The sequence below is a fragment of the Aptenodytes patagonicus genome, chromosome 5, assembly GCF_965638725.1.
Source record: "Aptenodytes patagonicus chromosome 5, bAptPat1.pri.cur, whole genome shotgun sequence".
NCBI classification, from domain to species: domain Eukaryota; kingdom Metazoa; phylum Chordata; class Aves; order Sphenisciformes; family Spheniscidae; genus Aptenodytes; species Aptenodytes patagonicus.
Window position 1 is genome coordinate 40,478,473 of NC_134953.1, and position 20,097 is coordinate 40,498,569.

General features: G+C 38.8%; 1 protein-coding gene across 8 annotated transcripts in view; it reads left to right on the top strand.

Annotated features, from left to right (window-relative positions):
• PCDH15 (protocadherin related 15) overlaps positions 1-20,097 on the top strand; it is an 896,179-nt gene that overhangs the window by 43,517 nt on the left and 832,565 nt on the right. For 3 of the 8 annotated variants that reach the window (XM_076339466.1, XM_076339468.1, XM_076339473.1), the window contains exon 1: positions 7,868-8,196. The exons of 4 other annotated variants lie outside the window; for them this stretch is intronic. The gene's annotated coding sequence lies outside the window, so the exon portion shown is untranslated. Of the gene's footprint in view, positions 1-7,867; positions 8,197-9,994; positions 10,080-20,097 lie in introns of those variants that run through there. One more of the 8 variants, XM_076339482.1, reaches the window with a different exon arrangement.

Consider the following 20,097-nt stretch of genomic DNA (forward strand, 5'->3'; position numbering starts at 1 on the left):
AGTGCTTTCTGTTTTCTACTTTCCATCTTCACCAGGAGAGGAAAACTTGTTAATTGTTCCCTTACTGACACTGCTGTACGAAACTGAGCAAGCATATTCCACCTGAGAAATCATTTTCAGTTGAAGTTCCTCTGTGCCTTTTAGAGGAAAAGATTTTACACGATGGCGTGACTATGTCTGAGTAACGTTATTGATCTAGATATATTTTAATTTTAATGACAATTACTACTTTAACTTATTTATTTTTAATAACTGCTGTGCAGGATATTTCCCGGGTGTTTCTTTACAGTAGGGCAGGCAAATTTCTGACCATATCAGCATGTACCAAAGTTTGAACAGATTTGTTATGTAAGAAAGCTATATACATTTTATAAATGTATGTATGGAGTGAAGCCTTATTTTATTTTTCCCCCTCAACTGTTTTGCAGGTCTTGGCTGATGTTCAGAGAAGCACTTACACATATTTCAATTCCTTCAAGTTCAGTGGAAATGAATTTCTTCTCAAGTCCATGCTCCAGAAAATGCCTTTCTTTACTGAACCCTTATGCAGATATTTAAAATTCTTATAAAGAAACAAAAAATACCCTTTGCATGAATGAATTCAGACATTTATGGAGATGTTCCACATAAAGTCACTTTCTATAGATGAAAGTAAAGGCCAGTTATCTGGGGTTCTGTGACATCGGTTTTTAAAAGTAGTAATTTTTTATTGAACATGTACATAAATTTAAAAGGCCAAAGTAGTTTTCCATAGGTTTAAAAACTTCCACAAGATCTTGTATTTTTTTTATCATCTTTCTCTTCTCTTAGAAAACCACTGTGCATGGGAACCAAATTGGATGAGGCAGGTGAAATAACAGAGAACAACAGGATGGATAAGGAACCTTGAGCTTTCCTCCTGCCTGGCTGTGAACGGACAGAATTAACCTTTTCCCTTCCGTGTTCAAACACATGCATACATGCACTTTTAAGGCGTTGCAGGGTGGGTTGTTTGGGGTTTTTTTGTTTGTTTTTTCCCTCTTCTGTATAATCCTTTATTTCTTGCAGAGGAGACTTCTAAAAGCTCCCGTCTCTGCCTTCCTTGCTCAGCCAGCGCGCGTTTTCTCCCCTGCTGGTGTTGATGTAGGGACAGTGCTGGAGGCATCATACCACTATAGAATCCTAAAACTGTAAAATCACACACAATCTAATCTGCTAGAGGGGAGTATTCCCCCTAAGTAAAATGATTTTGAAGTTCTGGATGGATGAAGTTACCCCAGGCTAAACTAGTGAGATCAGTTGGGAAGTTAGTCTCGTTGTCTGTTATAGCTTAGTGTTGTCACATTCATGGTGAAGGCAGATTCTAGTGAGGTGTAGGAGAACCAACTTATACAATTGCTATCTCTCAATATAATGGATTTTTGTATGTTCTTTGCATGGAGGAAAGGTATAATGAAACGTATCTTTTTCTGGAGGCAAAATTCTAGTTTGCATGTAAACGGTCTGCTGTGTCCAACAGATATGTTGTACTAATGTGGATTAAAACAGCTGGCTCTTTTGCTGGAGGGACCTATAAAGAATTGAGAGTTTGTAGAAGAAGAAATTTGCTAACTACCTGGAGACTTTTTGCATTGGGACCAGATGTTGTCTACCTTGTGCAGAATGGAGCAATCTGGAGAGGTTGGTATGAATAGGGGAGGCATGCAGAGAACGAATGCATATACTACATCTGTGGGTGTTTGTGGTGTGGTCTTTTTTTTTTTTTTTTTTTTTTGTCTTGAGTCTGGGTCTGTCTGAACAGCTTGGGGCGAGGGTAGGTGCAGTAAACACTTATTGAGATCCAAAGGCTTTTGAAGTCAACAGATACCAGCTGGTAGACCCTATTTTCTACTTCGTGCATCTAGAAGATGATACAAAGTCTTTTAAAAAACAAAAAAAAAAATCAAGTTAGTAGTCTTCTGCCTTCACAACATCAATTGTGAAGAAGTAAAAATTTGTCTGTTGGAGTGATGGAAACTTGTGACTGCATAACACAGGAACCATTTCTTTGGTAGCAGTTCTTGCCATTGATCTCATTTCTGCTGTAAAGATGTTTCAAGTCATGATGTTTCTTTCTACTGATGTCACGTTAGTAAACATGTGCCCTGTTCTCACGGATTTTACACATTTAGCTAGCATTGCTTGCCAAAGCTGTGCATGTATGAAATTCTCCTCATGCTCATATACAGAGACTGAAAGGGTGGCAAAGCCACAATCATCTGCTTCCCTCTTGCTCTCTATGGTAGTCTAGACTTTTCCAGTCCAGTGGACGTATTAGCTGTGACCCCATGAGAGAAACTCCAAATCTTAGAAATTCATCACCATAACTCAGCTCATCGTATTTGTTTCTTAAGTAAAGATCAGTATCCCAATTAATGTATCTTTAATATAATCCCTTGAACAGAGTTTCTAAAACTCATAGATGAGTGCATGTTTCTTTACCCCCATCCTGTTGTGTGTATAGGAGCCTTAAAATGGCAGAGTTTTGCAGGGAAGTTTTGAATGACTGCTCAGCTCAACTGGTGCCATTTGAAATTTCTGCTTTGAAGTAGAGCCACAGTAGCAGTGAGCATGTCTGAAAACTTTCCTCTAGGTGTTTTAGCATTGTGATGTGTTTATAAAACCACATAATAACTAGAAAAAGTATTCACTCTAATACCTGTGATGAATATGGCTTATCTTGTTGATACTTTTGTAAGTGCCTATATGCAGATTTTAATTGCATAAACTGCCAGTGTTTCCAACTTAGCTACAGGGAGGTATCTGTAGTTTTACTGATGGTGGATAAATCTTGATTTTTGGTGCCTGCTCTAAGGGCTCTAGTTATGAAGAACTTGAATTCTCCTTGTAGTCCTTGTGGTAGTTTGATACCTTTTAAAGAATTCAGCTGAAGTCATGGTTTTGAGTGTTGCTTTTGCTGCAAGGAAGAACTTAGAAGTATCTATTTCCTTGTGTGAGATTACAATATATATATATATATATTCTGCCTGTACAATGCGATTCATGTATATAATGAACCAAAAACTGAGTAAAACTCCAATGATTGGGGCCATCTTATAATTAAATGCTGAATGAACTCAAAGCAAAAAAAATGAAGTGTTACTATTCTTCAGCTATCTGTGCAGAAGGAATTTACTGTCTAGTTTTACTGTCTCAGACTTTGGAGCTACAGTTCGCAGATACAATCAGAATAGGGATTGGGACATTATATGGATGGTTAGGATGGAAAGTAGTAGAAAATGGAGGATTAGTGTTTTTTAAAATGCCTTTAGAAATACTGTAGTTAATTTTTTGGGGTGTATATGTCAGCACTCAAGGGCTTAGATTTCAAATGCTGAATTACTTTTAAAAAAAAAAATCTCCCATGGAAATAAATGCAGGTATTGTCAGTTTGAAGCCCAAGCAAATCTGTAATTTTCGCAGCAAAGAACCAGATCAAAGCTGTGTATATGAAAAGAAAAACATAATTGAGATGTAAACTCAATAATAATCTTCTTGTCCAAAATGCATTTGTAATCATACTGTAGTCGGAATAGGGATGAAGTTATGAAAAGTTAACCGATGAAACCAGAATTGTTCTCTTTTGTTTTCAAATCAGAATTGTCTGCCTTAACAGAAAGAATCATGCTTGATTTTTTTTGGCATACTTTAAAAAAAAAGTAATTAGCATGTGTAAAACAGGATCAGTGTGATTGAGAAATAAAACATGACACTAACCACAGTTTGATTGAAGCTGCTTAGCTATGCAGACTGCTAAGTGTTGTGTGCTATACTCTCAGCAGCTACTTGAAAATGGTGTTTGAATTGAAGCTTGACTCTGCCATTGCTGGAGCATAGACTTGAAATGATGGAATGAAAAAGATCTAATGCAATGATCAGAAAACTTGTGAGAGGATGGGATGCAGGAGTATTTAAATAGCTCTTCCTTGCTTTGATGAGGCACTGAAAGGAAAATACCTGTAAGAGAAGTGAACAAGGTTGGTAAAACAGATTAGTGTAAGGCTTTCTTTGAGCCAAAATACAGAATGAAGGGGACTAACATCGCTGATTGAAAGGAAACAGGTACCTGCTGAAACAGTATTATTTGTGTGTCTGAATTATGTTAGAATCAATGCAGGCTGGTTCTGTATTCCATGCATGCTAAAAAAATTAGACTTCATGGAAATTTTGACTGCCTGGTGAATTTAAGGTGATCAACACTTTTGGAGGTTAAAATTGTGCTTATGAAATAGCAAAACAATGACTGGGAATAAGAAAAACTTATCACTGAATGAGGTGAAATTTGAACTTTGTGTGCATCATCTGCCCCAGGGTAACTGTTCTTATGTATGATCTGGCTTCAGAGTACCCAGCAGTAAGTGTGACCTGAGTTTGTTTCTCATGCTTTAAAAAAAGAAAAAGGGGGTGGGTAGGAAGGGGAATAAAGTAACAGGGGACGAAGCAGAATGGCGGCTGTTCTGTCCGTCTGCATCCTAGCTTGCTTGTGCTGTGCTGGTGGTAGGGCCGTAACGTCTATCTGTGAGGGTCCATCATGTTACCACAGGAGAGAGTCAGCACTGTGTGAGTGACACTTCTGTTAATGGAGAGCGATTACTCTTAAAGGAAAGTTTACCTTTCCTGAAGAATGAGGAAAAGTATTTCACTTAAGGAAAAATAACTGAGATGTTGGAAACTGTTTGAAATTGTGCCATTTACATAGAAGCCGACTTGTCTTCAGAGAAGTGGCTCCTTTTTTGCTGCTCTACCCAGAACAAGTGCTTAAACACACAGTAGAGACAGTGACAACCCCAAAGTGTGTCTTGTTCAGCCCCGCTGGGAGTGATGGTGGTCAGTTGCCACTATGAAACAGGGCAGTTTTAATGGAACTTCATTAAGCTGACTGCTGGTCTTGAAGCTGCAGGAAAGAGACTAGAATGAATTTTAAATTGTAAAACGTAATCCTAAAAACATACCTTCACATCTGGGGTTGGGGAAAAAAACCCCTAACATTTTTTAGTATATACGGGAAACTTGTATTGTTCCATTAGAGACTGCAACAGAGTTGTTTTGAGTGCTTGTCTGAGTGCATTGTACAAGATAATCTTGAAAATTTTTAACCAGTTGTTTTGGGAAAAAAGGGGAAGGAATCCGGGATCAGGCTTGCTTATTCTTGCTTGAAAATCCAGATACAGAGAATGCGATTACGTGTGTTGTGCAGCGTATGTGTTGGGTTGAATCTATTTCTGGGCGAGTCAGATGGTTTATCTGATCAGCCATGCTAGCTTGCTTATGTCAGAGGCCTGCAGAACTTCAAAGTACCTCTGGATCCGTTCAGCTTTCTACAGCCCATGTGTTTTACTGGTCTTCTCCTTGTCTCTTTCCTTCTGCTAGTGACAGTAATTATTCTGGTACTCAGGACACTTTTGGTTTTCACAAGCCATAGCATTAGCTGAACACGCATGAGGCCCACTAGGTGCTATGACTGTGCCTCTTGGGGAAGGAGACTCCATTTTCTTTGTGGCTCTGCCAAAGACACTTTTTTGTACCTTGCTGAGCCAGAATTTGTTGGGATGGAAAGTAGAGGGCAGAGTTTTATAGCACTAAATAGAGAAGCTAAAAGCAAATACTCCTTTAATTGTCTCCTCTAAGAAAATTTTAAGATCAGAATTGGATATCCGCTCTTTCTGTGTGCTTGTAACCTTGATTTAATTTGGCAGCATGGGGATAACTGTGTTACACCAATAGCCCAGCATCTGTATCCCAATTCAGAACTGTACTTTTTTCTTTTCTTTTTTTTCCCCTCTGTTCCTATTGTGAAAGCTTTAAAGCTAGTTTGGGCTGTTTCTTTGCCAGCTGAATACAAAGTATCACCCTTTGCCAGGGACCATCCATTGTCCTCCTCTGATAAGGCTCTTGTTTCTGTCTCATCTGGGGCAGAGGCAGGACTTGCTGGGAACAGCCATTAACACACTAGAGATTTGATGATGCACACAAGTTCCTGGACATGTTGTGCTATGAAGCAATGAAGGAATTTCAAAGCCAGCTAATTTGCTCTCTCAATGCTTGTTGTTTTTTGGCATTCACATCAAAAACAGCAGATGATTGCTACCAAATGCGTTGAGGGCTTCAAGCAGTTTTGTATGTATTTAGCCCTATGGTCATCAATTGTCAGTGCGGTGAATGATTGTCCAAGACAGTCAGCAAAAGGACACATCAAAAGACAACGAAATCAAGAAAGAAGACTGATTGGAAGACTTTGTCAGCATGCACAAGAGAATTGGCAGTTACTGGAACTTCTTAACAAAGAACAATTATTTGCATTGCGCTTCTAAATCTAAATTTAGAGAGAGCTTTCCCCCAAATAAGGACCAAATTAGCTTTCATTACTGAAGGTAAACTTAGTAACTTTACAACATCTAAATTTAGGCTTCCAAATAAGCCCTCGTGCTGAACATATGGCTTCTAGACATATGCGGGCTCACGAACACAAGGAGATCTGCTTGGCATTTGATAGCACGTACTTGTAGTGTGATAGCAGTTACAACTGACAACATTGCCCTGCTTCAGGTTTCCGATGCAACTTTTTCCAACTGGACACAGTGAGGACCTTTAGGAGTCCTGTACTCCAACTTTAAAGCAGAATTGTTTTCAAAGTTTGAGCACAGTTGAGATGATCAGCATGTATTTAATATAAGGAAATTTGAACCACCTAAAATAGCCAATAGTTTCAGAGAAGGAATTAATCTATATCTACTGTGTCTCCTTATCAGTCCTCCAGGAAGACTGATTAAAGTCTGGGAGGACTTCATCTGTGACCTGGGCCTGAAAAATATAAAGGTGGCATGTATTATCTTGTTTCTCATCCCCTTTCAGGGTCTGCTCTGTGTGCTTTGTTAGAATATTAAGGATGTGTCAACACTATGGAAATCAGTAGAATACTGCAGAAATAATATTTTGCAAAAATAAAGTGAAGGTTTTTGTTGGAACTGACACAATCGAACATACTCATTTACAAGAAAAAGTTGAGGTTGATTTTGCCTTGGTAAGTCAAGCCATATATCCATGCTGCTGTTAAATGGTCTCTATCTTCTGGACTCTTATTTCTTATAGAAGGTATTTGAAATACCCAGCAAGAGGTTTGAACTGCGTTACGTGCCCCCCTGACTTGACCTCTTCATAACATTAAAGATATTTGTAAAATGCTTGATGGTTAATATGGATGAACCCGAAATCCTTATTATCTTGTGTAAATTGCTACTGAGATGACAGCCTCACTTGGGACAAGCCTATTTCTGAAGACTACAAAAAATTAATCCATAACCACTTTGATTATTTTTTCCCCTTCTTTCTGAAGATGAAAAGTCAACAAACAAAAAAGTGATCAGTAACTTGTATTTGGAATTATAGCTATATAATAAGTTGTGGAGTTTTGTGTAAAACCACACAGGGGTATCAGTACATCTTCTCCTAGAAGTCCTGTCATAGTTACTGGTACCTGAAGGATCCTCTGAAATCTTTCCAGAGAGACTTCCCTCTTTCCCTGCTGCTGGTGTCAGATTTCTTCCTTTTTGCGTAAATATTGGAGATTCAAGAGAAGTCTGCTAAGGGTTTACGCTGGTCCACCTCCTTTTCATTTATCTTAAGGATCACTCTTGCCAAAGTCAAGTGCAATAACTTTACAGGTGGATACAGTCAGAGGCTCTAACAAAATTTAATCCTTGGTCAGAACATCGTGTGCCCGTGGGGTAATACATTAACATTTATCCAACAACAGAACATTTCTCAGGACTGTGAAATATGCTGGCAGATCACCTTTTCTCAAGCTGTTTCTTAGCTACTGTTAGTCAGTAAAGGACACAAACTTAAGGTGATCTGATCATAGTAGTTTTCTTGCCAATGTGCTGGCAGGAAAAGAAGTTGTAGAGCACCACAGGACAAGACACCAAGGTGTCTGATGCCAAGATCTTTGGCAGAATTGAGCTAGATTAATCAAGGTATCTCCTGTGTGACCACATCATTCCTTGGACTTCGAGGGTTTCTGAGCTGACCTTCAGAAATGTTGTTTTTGTAGCCAGATCTGAGACTGACACATCCTCTCAAGTCGTCTTTAGGTACAGATGCTCACTGGCTGCCCTCAGAGAAGAATACTGGTCAGCACCCATTCCAAGGGTCTGAATTTTCAGTGGCATGGACAATGAGGTTTGTTTATTATTTTTTTTTTAATAATCTTGTAGTTGGGTAAAACCACAAATAGTTTTATAGACTCTGAGAAGTGTTTTCTTCCATCATACCTTTATGGCATTCTAGTGAGCTCAGAGAGGGTTTGGCTCACAGCTCTTTTGTGTCCTTTTTCCATGTGTAGGCTTTTCTCCATTTTTGCTCTGTATTCTATCTAGACTTTTACAAGCTTGGAGTCTGAAGGTACTATGAATAATCAGCACTTGGTGGCAGGCCCAAGCAGTTTAAAGATTTATAAATTGAGATTACTTCTGATCTTTTGTAGATTTGGAAATATTGGTTCAAGAAAAATAAGGGGGGGTTTATGGTTATGCTACCAGTTAACATAAATGAGTCCATCAAAGTAACAGCTGAAACTTGTAATTGTATCCAAACTAGAACTGAGCAATGCAATCATTACAGCAGTGCTACAGTTGGAATACGTAAGTAAAAAAAAATTAGTAGTGTGAAATTAAGTAACAGAGATCATTGTCACAAATGTTTAATTCTGGAAGCGCAGTGAGCAAAACCTGCTTTACAGCAGCAGCTGTGTCCTTTGTTTTTGTAGTTTGAGTATTTTTCACAGTTAATGCTTACTCTCCCTAAAGGCTAAGTTCTGATACAGAATGGCTTGGTTTTTTATTGTTGTTTTTACTGTAATTACTAATTTTTCAATCTCTCTGCGTATGGTGATTTGAGACCTTTTTGGTTAGGTGTTTGGATGTGTGCATGCTGCAGTTTACCACGTGTTCATGAGCAACAAGTACACTTCAATAAAATACAAAAGGGAAAAAGGTTAACTATTAAAATTGCAAGGTGCTGACAGCATCAGACTGAGGCTTTGGTTCAGAGAAAGAGGTTCATGGTGTCCTCGCTGATTTGTATCCTGTGCTGGTAGACTCAAGTTTAGTTGAACTAATATAGCACAGAGTTGTTTCCTCCCAGCCTGGTGTCCTGATTCAGGCCAGTACCACTGATCTTCCTCAGTTGCGTGACCCAAGACCTTCTCACATAACTGTTTTGCTTATTAACCATGTTTCCAGCTGATATTTTCCTTCCGGCTTTTGGGACCAGATGGCAAGTCGAGCTTAGCTGATTATTCCTACACTGAGATCTTGACTGGGGGGACTTTAACACATCCTACCAAGATACTTCTTATCTGAATAAAGCAAATGGCCCTTCTAACTCAGAAGAATGTCCACCGTTGATGAAAGTTCATTACTTTATGAAGTGTGCCCCAAATAGCTGAAGTTCAGTTTCCTTTTCACCACTGAGTGAAAAATTTTCTCTTTCTTTATTAGTTTGAATGGGAGTTGAGAAACCCAGTTCTGCCACTCCAGTGGAAACAGAGCCCTTCACCACTCTGTGCTCTGCTGAAGTTGGGCAAATGATACAGGATTCTCTTATAAAGTGCTTTAAGATCTATTGATGTAAGAAGCAGCATTGAAGAGTTTGAAATTGTTAATGTTTCCATAATACCTCTTGGGGTATACGGGTAAGTTATGTTCAAGAATAAGTGATTGGAACTGAGATCTGTTGTCAGTTTGAGTGGAAATTTGCAGTAATACTTTGCACAGGAAATTGAAGGGGAAAAATTCTTATTGATACTGATTGATCTCATTAAATGGTCAACTACGCTATTATATTAGGAAGAATATAAACATTATATACTTATACTGAGTACATTATATACTTGTACTGAGGAGAGTATGTTTAGGGCCATACCACTTGACATGCTGAATTACTAAGCACAAACTAATTTTTAAACTTTGTCCCTAAGGTGGTGTGAGTTACTGGTGGTTACTGAAGTCTGCTGGGAAGCTGGGGTCAGAGTTTAGAACTTGTGATTCTCAAAGTCCTTTCAGGTTGGTGTCCATGTTAAGCTTCTGATAGATTTGTTTAGGGGGCCTGAGGGGTAGAGAGTGGTTTTAAGCAAATTAAAATTCACTAAATCACCTGTCACTGCTGTTCAGCAGCTGAAAAGATCACGTATGCTGTGTGTGCTGCCAGTACACTTGGGGATGGAATGAGATCTGCCAAATAAGGGAAACCTGTCCAGGAGCCTTATAAGGAATTACTGTTAGGATGTAATCAAAGATTAACTCAGTGCCCTACATTGTCACTGAAATCTGAAGGAAATTTGATAGAGAACTGAACACCTCTATAATGATGGTGTAAAGTTCTCTGGGGCTATAAACTTACCTAAACATCAGTGTGTCTTTCTTACTAGTTCTGTTGCCATGTTTCACTTTTTTTTTTCTTTTGATTAAAGTATTTCTTGGTTTTGCTTGCATTTTCAAAGACCCAAAATCTGTACTATAATTTAGAAAATATTTCTCAATACAGGCATTGCTGACATACATAGTGAATTGTTTTGAAATATTGAACCTTTGAACTTAACTTTGATTGAATGGTTGTAAGTAAGAAGATACCAGGGATATTTCTGCCTTGCAGATATTGAGATGCAGGTTATTCCACATTGATAGTTTGAATTTCCTAAGACCATAAAGGATGCTTATTTATAAAGAGTTGGGAGTATTTAAAGGACTTCAGACTAAAAATCAACTTTCTATTAATTTAGCTGCAACCATTGATCTTATCAAAGCTGAGAATATGAAAGATGTTGATGGTTAGAGGGAAGAAATTGGCTTCCTCTGAGGGAATTATCAGTCCGTTGCTCGTTTTATCACAGAATTCAAACACCATAAATTCTAACTAATGTGTTGAATGTTCCTACTGCTGTTATGTTTCAGAAGGCTGTTTGTGTCGGAAGTCCAAAAATATATGAGAAATATAATACAATCCTTTTGTTGAACTGGAGAAAGAGCATATGTACCTGCATGTATTTGGGGTGTAATGAAGATCTGAGGAACTCTCCTGTTGTGCTTTGTCATCCTCTTTTGCTGTAACAAATGATGGGTGGGTTTTTGTCCTTTTTTTTTTTAATGTGTACCTGATCAACAAGAACCTGGTCCTTTGTGGGACATTTAGAGACTTAAGCTTTAAGGACTGGGCCTTTTTTAAGCCATCCATTGAACTTGCACTTTGATATTATATATTTTAACTGATAATATATCAATTACATTAGAGCTGTTACAGCTTGAAGAAAAACCAGGGGTTCTTTCAAGACCCTTCATAGACAGTACACATATTACAAATAATGCCGTGTGCTGTAAAGGGAGACTGCCTCTTGGTGGTTTATGGTACTGGTCTTCATTCCGTGTGGGGCAGAAAGGGCTTTCACAGTCTTTGGAAAAAATCTCCCATCTTAAATTAGTATTTGAAAAGTACTTTGTATTTGACCCACATAAAATCTAAAATGTTTTAAGCATTTTCTATCTTGAAAATACAACTATTGGTGGAACCTATTCTTCTTACCTGTAGTCGTTTGAAACTAAGTTGGAAAAAACCTTAGGTCTGAAACTTCTCTGAACTGACAATAAAATATTTTTCTCTTGAACTCAGTGCCATTTCAGTGATCTGCATACTTTTTCTTCCTCTTGAAAAACAGTTTTTTCCATTGATCTCTATATAGACAATCTTATTTTGTCAGGTATTACCTGATATAAGCTCACAAGAAGGGAACTGGAGATATGTGAGAATTGAAACTGGATTCCAAGACCTGCGATTAAGTACTGGTAGAAATACCAAAAGTAAACCCATTTTCTAGTGGGGATTTCGAACTTCATGTTATAAACTTGGCACTGACTGCTAAAGTTAAAAGCTGTAACATCTTATTATTTTGAAAAATTGTTTGAGAAAACTTGGGAATAATACCATTAGGGGGTTGTCAAGTGAATAATCAAATTACTGCATTCCTCACTTGATGGTAGATTTTTTTGCCTGTAGTCATAGTTCCATGAACTAGCTCAAGATGCTTTATGTTCCTCTGCTAAATGTTTATTTAAAAGAAGTTATTAGTTAATAAAATCTTTCACATCTTGAAAGACTGACAAATGTCAGTAGAATGTAAAAGAGCCTGTCCCTTTCTGTTCTTTCTAAATGACAGTTGTTTTTCTTGCAGAAGGTTTATGTCTTTTTTCTTCAATATAAATTATTATTATTCCAGTAATTCATCGCAGTAGACAATGTTGGACTCCCCTAACTGCATGTGTTCTTAACCTTGAAAAATTCAGTAAGCAAATCAATGAAATGGCAATATGAAAGAAGACAGGAAAATAAGAAAAATGCTTTTTTCATGCATGTTAGCGTGGCTTCTGTCGTGTGCTTCTTGGATTATACGTGCTGTGTTGCGAAAATAAAGGCTCACTCTCCATCTGAAGATGAAGATTAATAATGAAGCACAACACTTCTTGTTTTAAAGTACTATTATGGGAAGGAAATGAGGGGAAAAAATGAAGTGCTTTACATTCTGCTGGTTCATTTAAGTACCGTTTTCTTCCATGTAATTGCTATGGACAGCCATATGAAAACGACCATATTGTGTTTATAGTCTCTCCTTAAAAATGTCATTCCCTTCTCTTTCTTTTTTCTTTTTTTTTTTTTTAAGAACAACATTTGGCTTCTTAAAAGCGTGAGTATTTGATACTTATTATTTCTTCCATTTACTCATGGGATAAATTAGACAAATTGCAGTAGTTCAAGAGAGATTGAAACTGCCTATAATCAGGACAAACAAACGAGAAGTGCGTAGTAAAGGAGCATTGCCAGCTCTAGCTTTTTATAATATCTGGTATCTCCTACATTTTTTTTTCATGTATTTATTTTCTTTTTTGTGGCAATGGCCTGGGTTTCTTCTGTTAATTAATACCATTTGAGTAATTAATACCATTTGAGTAATGGTATCTTCATTCACAGGGACTCTTGGCTAAGGACACTGACAAAAGCAGATCCTACACAATTTTTCTCAGCCACCTTCCCAAATTAAAAAGAAAACCAATAAAAAGAAAATCCCCAAACCTTTGGTTTTCATAGGCAACTTAATTAACCATGTTTCTCTCAGGCAATTTTTAGTGCCTAAACACCAACTAACTCTCTAGAAATTAAGGCACAGAATTAACTGATGAGCTTTTCATGTTAAGCTGAACCTCAATAAATGTATGTATGTACCAAACTAGATCACAGGTCCTTCTCCAGGTTTTTGTGGTGTTTTTTTTTTTTTCCTCATTTGGCTTTGATCTTGGACTCATCCTTTTCCATATGTAATGGTGGCCTCTACTCGTGAACTTTGAGTTCTTTAACTTCTTCGGGTTTTATTTGTAGGTTATGTGTTTGGCGGTTGGGATTTTTTTTCTCCCCTGCTAGCTTTTATCAGGAAGAAGCAGCACAGTCACTTGACAGTAGCTCTGTATGGGCTATTGATTGAGGTTAGTCTTCGTACAGCACCTGTCTCAAGTGTATGTCAACATATAATTAAGTACAAAATCAGAAAATACCTATACGCTCCGAAGTAGGTTTGTTTGCTTCTGGATTAGGGTCCTTCAAGCCTCTGCATCTGGTGTAGAGCCTTGTTATCCCAGGGAGAGTCCTGGCAGTTTCAGTGGGATTCTTTCACTGACATGACAGAATTGGGTCTTTCGTCTTGTCTTCTCTTGCACTTAGTGTTCAGGAGTTAGTTGTTGTTCAGGCCTTTTAATTTGTCGGTTTTGTGGTCTCTGTTCTTGTCCACAGGGAATAAAAATAAATATAAATCATGAGCCTCTTTGAACCTCAGGATCAACTACCAGATTACCAGACTTACTACTTCACCAAGAGAAGTGATTAGCTTTCATACAGAGTAGAGAAATTTGTTTTCTTGTCTCTTTCAGAATTAAGAGTTTCATATCATCTCAGAGTGGGCACGGTAGTGTACAAGCTTTTTTCTCCCTTTTTGGGAGAAAAGTCAGAACCTGGATGGTTTGGTGTGTTTTGTGTGGTTGTTTTTTGGGGTTTCGGGTTGTTTTTTGTGGTGGTTTTAAGGAAGGGCTGAAGTTTTGAACCTCCCTTGTTTGATCAGCAGACAGAATGTTAGTGGGTTTTTTTTAATCTTCTGATGCTTAAGTGAAGATGAAATCACATATCCCATCTGTTTTCTGTGGTGGTGGTCTGCAAAAATAATAGAAAATAACAGGCAATAATTTCCTTTTTGAAGTTGGTAGGTATTATTTGCAGTCTTTCCAGCAGATTACAAGGACCTTTTGGGATAGAGGGAACTTCCACCCTAAATTCTGTGTGCAGTTCATAGTCCTGATCTAACATCACATTTTAAGACTCATACTGTATTATGGCTGTCAACCCGCTTTGGCATTCAAATTTTTGAAGGATAGGCAGCAGGAATTCCAAAGCTATGACAGAGCAAGACACACAGTTCTAACTTTCTACTGTAGAGATGTGATCTTCCCATAATGTCGGATGAAGGCTGCTCAGAGACTGATAGATGCTCTCAGTTGAGTCCAAGGTGATAAACAAATAATCCCTGACAGGTGGTTGTTGATGCTTGTTGACATTGGTGGTGCTTTCTTTACCTGTCTTTTGAGTAGTAAACCTGCAGACTTTCCTTTCCCTAAATGTTTTCCACTAGAGTTTTTGTGGAGGAAATTTAGAGTTGGCTTGGTTTTGGCCTCTTTGGGAGATGCTTTTGATGTGGTCTCTGTGCCTTCAGAAGCTCCAAGTCCCTCCCTGCCTCTCCTCCAGGATTGCAGTCATCCTTGTGAGCGCTCAGAGAGGTGAAAGAGTTGGCTCTCTTGTGTAAGGTGTTCACTTTTGGAGTGCTTTTTGTGTGTTGGGGATGGGGGGAGAATGCTCTACTGCTTTCCATCTCCCTTTTGGAAGACTCACAACCTTCTGGAGAGAGGAATTGGAAGGGAAGAGAGTGAAGATGAATTTTAATTTTGTTATTTGTGCCCTTGGTTTCTCCGCTTCCTTACCCATACATGTGATGTTTGATTAGAATTTGTTTTGGAAGATTGCAGGGTGAACTGCATTATTTCTTGGAAGAACTGTAAAATAACACATATTTGTAGCAGTGGTTGTAAAACAACACATATTTGTAGCAGTGTTTGTAACAGAAACTTCAGGTTTCATAAAAAGCAGCTCATTTGGATAGATTATAGTAAAACATTCCTAATGTATTAGTTTTTCTATTTGGTCAATGCTTTTTAGCAGAAACAAGGGGAAAATGAAGAGCGAAAGTTTCAGCAGTGACTTATAATTGTGGGTGACTCCCAGGGTGTTCAGGAAAAAGGAGTGACTTTCTGAAGACTTCAGACATCAAAATTACTTGTTCCCTTCTGGAAATCTTGATAAATATTTGTGGCTATTGTGAGTTTACTTCCCAGGGACTTCCTGAGTGCTTCCCATTTTCTGTGTGTGGGATCTGGTCTTTCTGTACATTTAATCTCCTGGAACAAAGATGAGATGGTATTTCTTGAAATGCAAAAGGTAGAATGGTTACTTTAAAGTTTTCTTTATGACATTGCGGTATTTCTTAAAAGTACTTAGACTGGTCATTGTGACCAGTGCTGGTGTTTTAAGGATGCTTGAGCAGCAAAGAGCTCAAATTTTGTTCTTACTTAATGTAAAGATCTAAATCATGTAGAGTTATCCAAAAGGTGATCAGCAGTAGTTCTGCTTAGAGTAAAATACCAGATCACAGTATAATTTCAAATACTAATACTTTGTTCTTTGTAACTTATTTGAAGGTGTAAGGACAATACAGCTTAGCCCTGCTACTTATGTTTAGACAATCGGAGACATATTGCTCTATTGCTTAACCTTCTAGGATGCTGAATGTTCACATCTGTTAGTGGCAACTTTAGAGTTAAAGGCTTGATTTTTATTTATTTCTTGAATCAATTCTTGTAGAACAAACTTCTCATGTTATCAGAGTGGGTACTGAGAACGTATGCTGAAGGTAGGACTTATTACAGCCAATCAAGTTACCTGGCATGTGGCTTGTGACTTTCCTTCATGACAAGTCTAACACTGTAATAATTTTGCATGACTTAAGCTCTTCCCTATGCAGGGTAGTTTTACAAAGGTGGAAAAACAAAGTGTTTTTCCCCAAAAAAACAACAAACCCACACACAAAAACACCAAACCACACACACAAAAAATACACCCCATTTACATAACAAAAAGCATTCCTACAACAGTTTTATTTCTGTAGATGGCAATAAGTGAGAAAATAATATTTGAAGAAAATCATAGTAAATGACAAGTATTAAAAAAAGCTGTGAAAGCATCAACTCAATAGTAAATAAGAGGTATGAAAACAGTGTTGAATGTGTTATCAATATGAAACCTAACTCTAAGTTGCAAAGCAGAGTAAATGACGTGTATTGGTAAACATAAAATGGATGATACTCTAGATATGTGAATTCTAATTTCTAGTGTAATTAAGTCTTATACTGCTAAATTGCCAAAGAAGTTGGATTTTAGTGAAATTGTCAGCACCATGTGGTGGAGAGAGCAAGTTTATTGTCTCTGAGTTGTTATGAAGAAGGACTTCTTCAGCCCTTTAGCTTGGAGATGAAATGATAAAACATGATTTTTCATACTGAATGAGCGGTATTTTTTTTGTCCCTGGAGGGTTTTAAAGTTTGGGGATTTTTTCCTTTTTAAAAAAAAAAAAAAAAAGTAAAAATGGTGCTATGGTATTTGTTGTTGTTCTTCTCTATCGTCCCTGTAACCCACTTTTTACATTGCAGTGTTATCCTTCATTTAGCCAAAAAAAGAAGGGAAAGGAAGTCTGGGGAAAACAACATGCATTCAATTGGCACACTGTATCTGTATGTGCATAGAGCTGAGCAAGTCAGCTCAACAAGAAGCGGCACAGAAACTTCTAAAACCAGGATGTGATCCTAATGGGAGATGTAAAATTACTATTTTGGAGATTGATGTTTTGTTTTGTTTCACTGCTTCCATTATCAGAGGCTAGTCTGCTATGGGTGTTGCCTTTTTCTTGCAGCTCCCTTATCTCAAATAGCTGGGCAAAGCAGTGTGGTGTATTAGGAGGAGTGTAGTGGTAAGAGTTAAAAACAGCTTGTGGATGCATTGGCTTATCAATGGAGGATGACAGTGTGCCAGCTGTACCTTTCTTCTTGATGCAGGGGATTACTATTCCAGCTTTACTTAGAATGACATCTTCCTTTATTAGGGTAAAGCTTGATCCCATTGCAATGCAAATGTCTAAGCCTGGAGGAGAACTGGAAGTAATTCTCACCTGAAGAGGCTACCCAATCTTAAGAGTTAACTGAACCCCTCTTAACTGTGGTTCTGTCTGTCACAAAGAGACCAGAGGCAAAAACAAATGTGAGCTTATACAGTATTTTTTCACCTGCTGGCTAACAAGAGGAGAAAGAAAAAGAAAAGGGTGGGGGTGGGGGGAAGCAGCAGTCTTTCTCTGGGAGGAATACACAGAATTTCTGCTTACATGTCATCCCTAATCTTACAGGCTCCACTTACTGTATTGTATATTATTTAAACTGTTCTCTGGGTACACAAGGGTGTGCTGTCTGAAGAAGCTGTATGGAAATCTCTTAAAAATTAAGAATTCTGAAGAAATGCATGGACTCTTTCAGAAAAAGTGGAATCCTGTTTTGTGCTTAGGCAAAGTAGGACTAAAAGAAATATCAGAATTACATACAACATTTTTTCCTCAGTGTTCCCCAGCACCTTTTCAGTTTTAGCTCTTCTGCTGAACATCATTAAATCCTTAGGAAGGTGATTCAATACCATCCCATTTAATCCTTCTTTCAGAGATCAAATGGCAATAATAAGTACTAATATAATGGACCTCACAGAGCTTGAGCTTCACCAGCAGAAGTGATGGCATGTGTGCTTTAAAAAAAGGTTCTTGGTCCTGCACTCTCTACAGTTAATGCTTTCAAATGGTTGGGTTTATAGGGGCGGCCTACAGAGGGGCAGGTGCTGGAGCTGACAACAGGCTCAAGGGCAAAATCAAGAAGACACTGCACTTACTCTTGGTCTGTTTCTTGAAGGACACCATTTGCTTTCACAATAGAATTCCTTACAGATGCATCTACACCTTACTGCACCCTGGTTTAGGTCTCCAGATTTCATATTAAATATAGATGTCAGCTCAACACCAGAGGAAAGAAACAGTTCTCTGCACATCAGTACCATCTCTTCATCATCTTGCTGTACCTAAACACAAAAGATAAAAAAAGTGATCCCTTTGCTCATCTGAAGAAAAAACACATTGCTTGATTTCTGCTCATTGAGTCTGCTTGCAGAGCTTATTAAAAAAAAAAAAAAATCAAATACTGTATTTTTTAAGTTACTAGAAATCAGACATTGCTTTATAACACTTGATTGGTATGTTTAAAAAAAAAAAGCCCAAAAAACTTTCCATCTGCTATGCTGTCACCTTTGAGACTAGAGTTCTCAAATTTTATGAAGCAACCTTCCATGCACATCAAAATGAATCCAAGTATGATTATTGAATACATAAGCACAGCAGCAGTTGCTGTATAGGCAAAAGGAAAATAGAAGGAACAACTGAAAGCAGCTCTTTCCAGTGCCTGCAGTGTACTTGACTTACTGTGTGTGTTGGAATAAATATCTGTGTGTGTATCTATACATATATGTATATGTACATAAAATTTATACAGTAGCAGCTTAGTTTCCCAGCTTCAAAAGCCTTCCCATTTTCTCACCTGTGAGAGTAGCTGTAGTTTGGCAGCTCTGCTGCTCGCGTGTTCTGTTGTGTTGTGCTGTGCTTGAGCTCTGGCTGGCATGAAGGTCAGATGGTGCCTGAAGACCCCATTCCAGGGTTAAAGTGCTGGGTGAATTTGTGCCTGCAACAGTTTGTTACTATTCTGATTTTTAACGTTAATAGTAGCTATGCCAAAAGATGGTCTTTGTCATGCTCTTGTTGCTGCTTTCCTGCACTGAAATTTCAAAACCTATGCATCTAGGCACTGAAGCCCATTTTGCATAATTACCATTGGAGCCACTTAGTTGCCATGGACGTGAATAGAATCGTAGAATCATTAAGGTTGGAAAAGACCTCTAAGATCATCGAGTCCAACCGTCAACCCAACACCACCATGTCCACTAAACCATGTCCCTAAGCGCCTCATCTACTCGTCTTTTAAATACCTCCAGGGATGGTGACTCAACCACTTCCCTGGGCAGCCTGTTCCAATGTTTCACCACTCTTTCAGGAAAGAAATTTTTCCTCACGTCCAATCTAAACCTCCCCTGGCGCAACTTGAGGCCATTTCCCCTCGTCCTATCGCTAGTTACTTGGGAGAAGAGACCGACACCCACCTCGCTACAACCTCCTTTCAGGTAGCTGTAGAGAGCGATGAGGTCTCCCCTCAGCCTCCTTTTCTCCAGGCTAAACAACCCCAGTTCCCTCAGCCGCTCCTCATAAGACTTGTTTCTCCAGACCCTTCGCCAGCCTCATTGCCCTTCTCTGGACACGCTCCAGCACCTTGATGTCCTTCTTGTAGTGAGGGGCCCAAAACTGAACACAGTATTCGAGGTGCGGCCTCACCAGTGCCGAGTACAGGGGCACGATCCCTTCCCTACTCCTGCTGGCCACACTATTTCTGATACAGGCCAGGATGCCATTGGCCTTCTTGGCCGCCTGGGCACACTGCCGGCTCATGTTCAGCCGGCTGTCGACCACCACCCCCAGGTCCTTTTCCGACAGGCAGCTTTCCAGCCACTCTTCCCCAAGCCTGTAGTGCTGCATGGGGTTGTTGTGGATGAAGTGCAGGACCCGGCACTTGGCCTTGTTGAACCTCATACAGTTGGCCTGGGCCCATCGATCCAGCCTGTCCAGGTCCCTCTGCAGAGCCTTCCTACCCTCGAGCAGATCAACGCTCCTGCCCAACTTGGTGTCGTCTGCAAACTTACTGAGGGAGCACTCGATCCCCTCATCCAGATCATTGATAGAGATATTGAACAAGA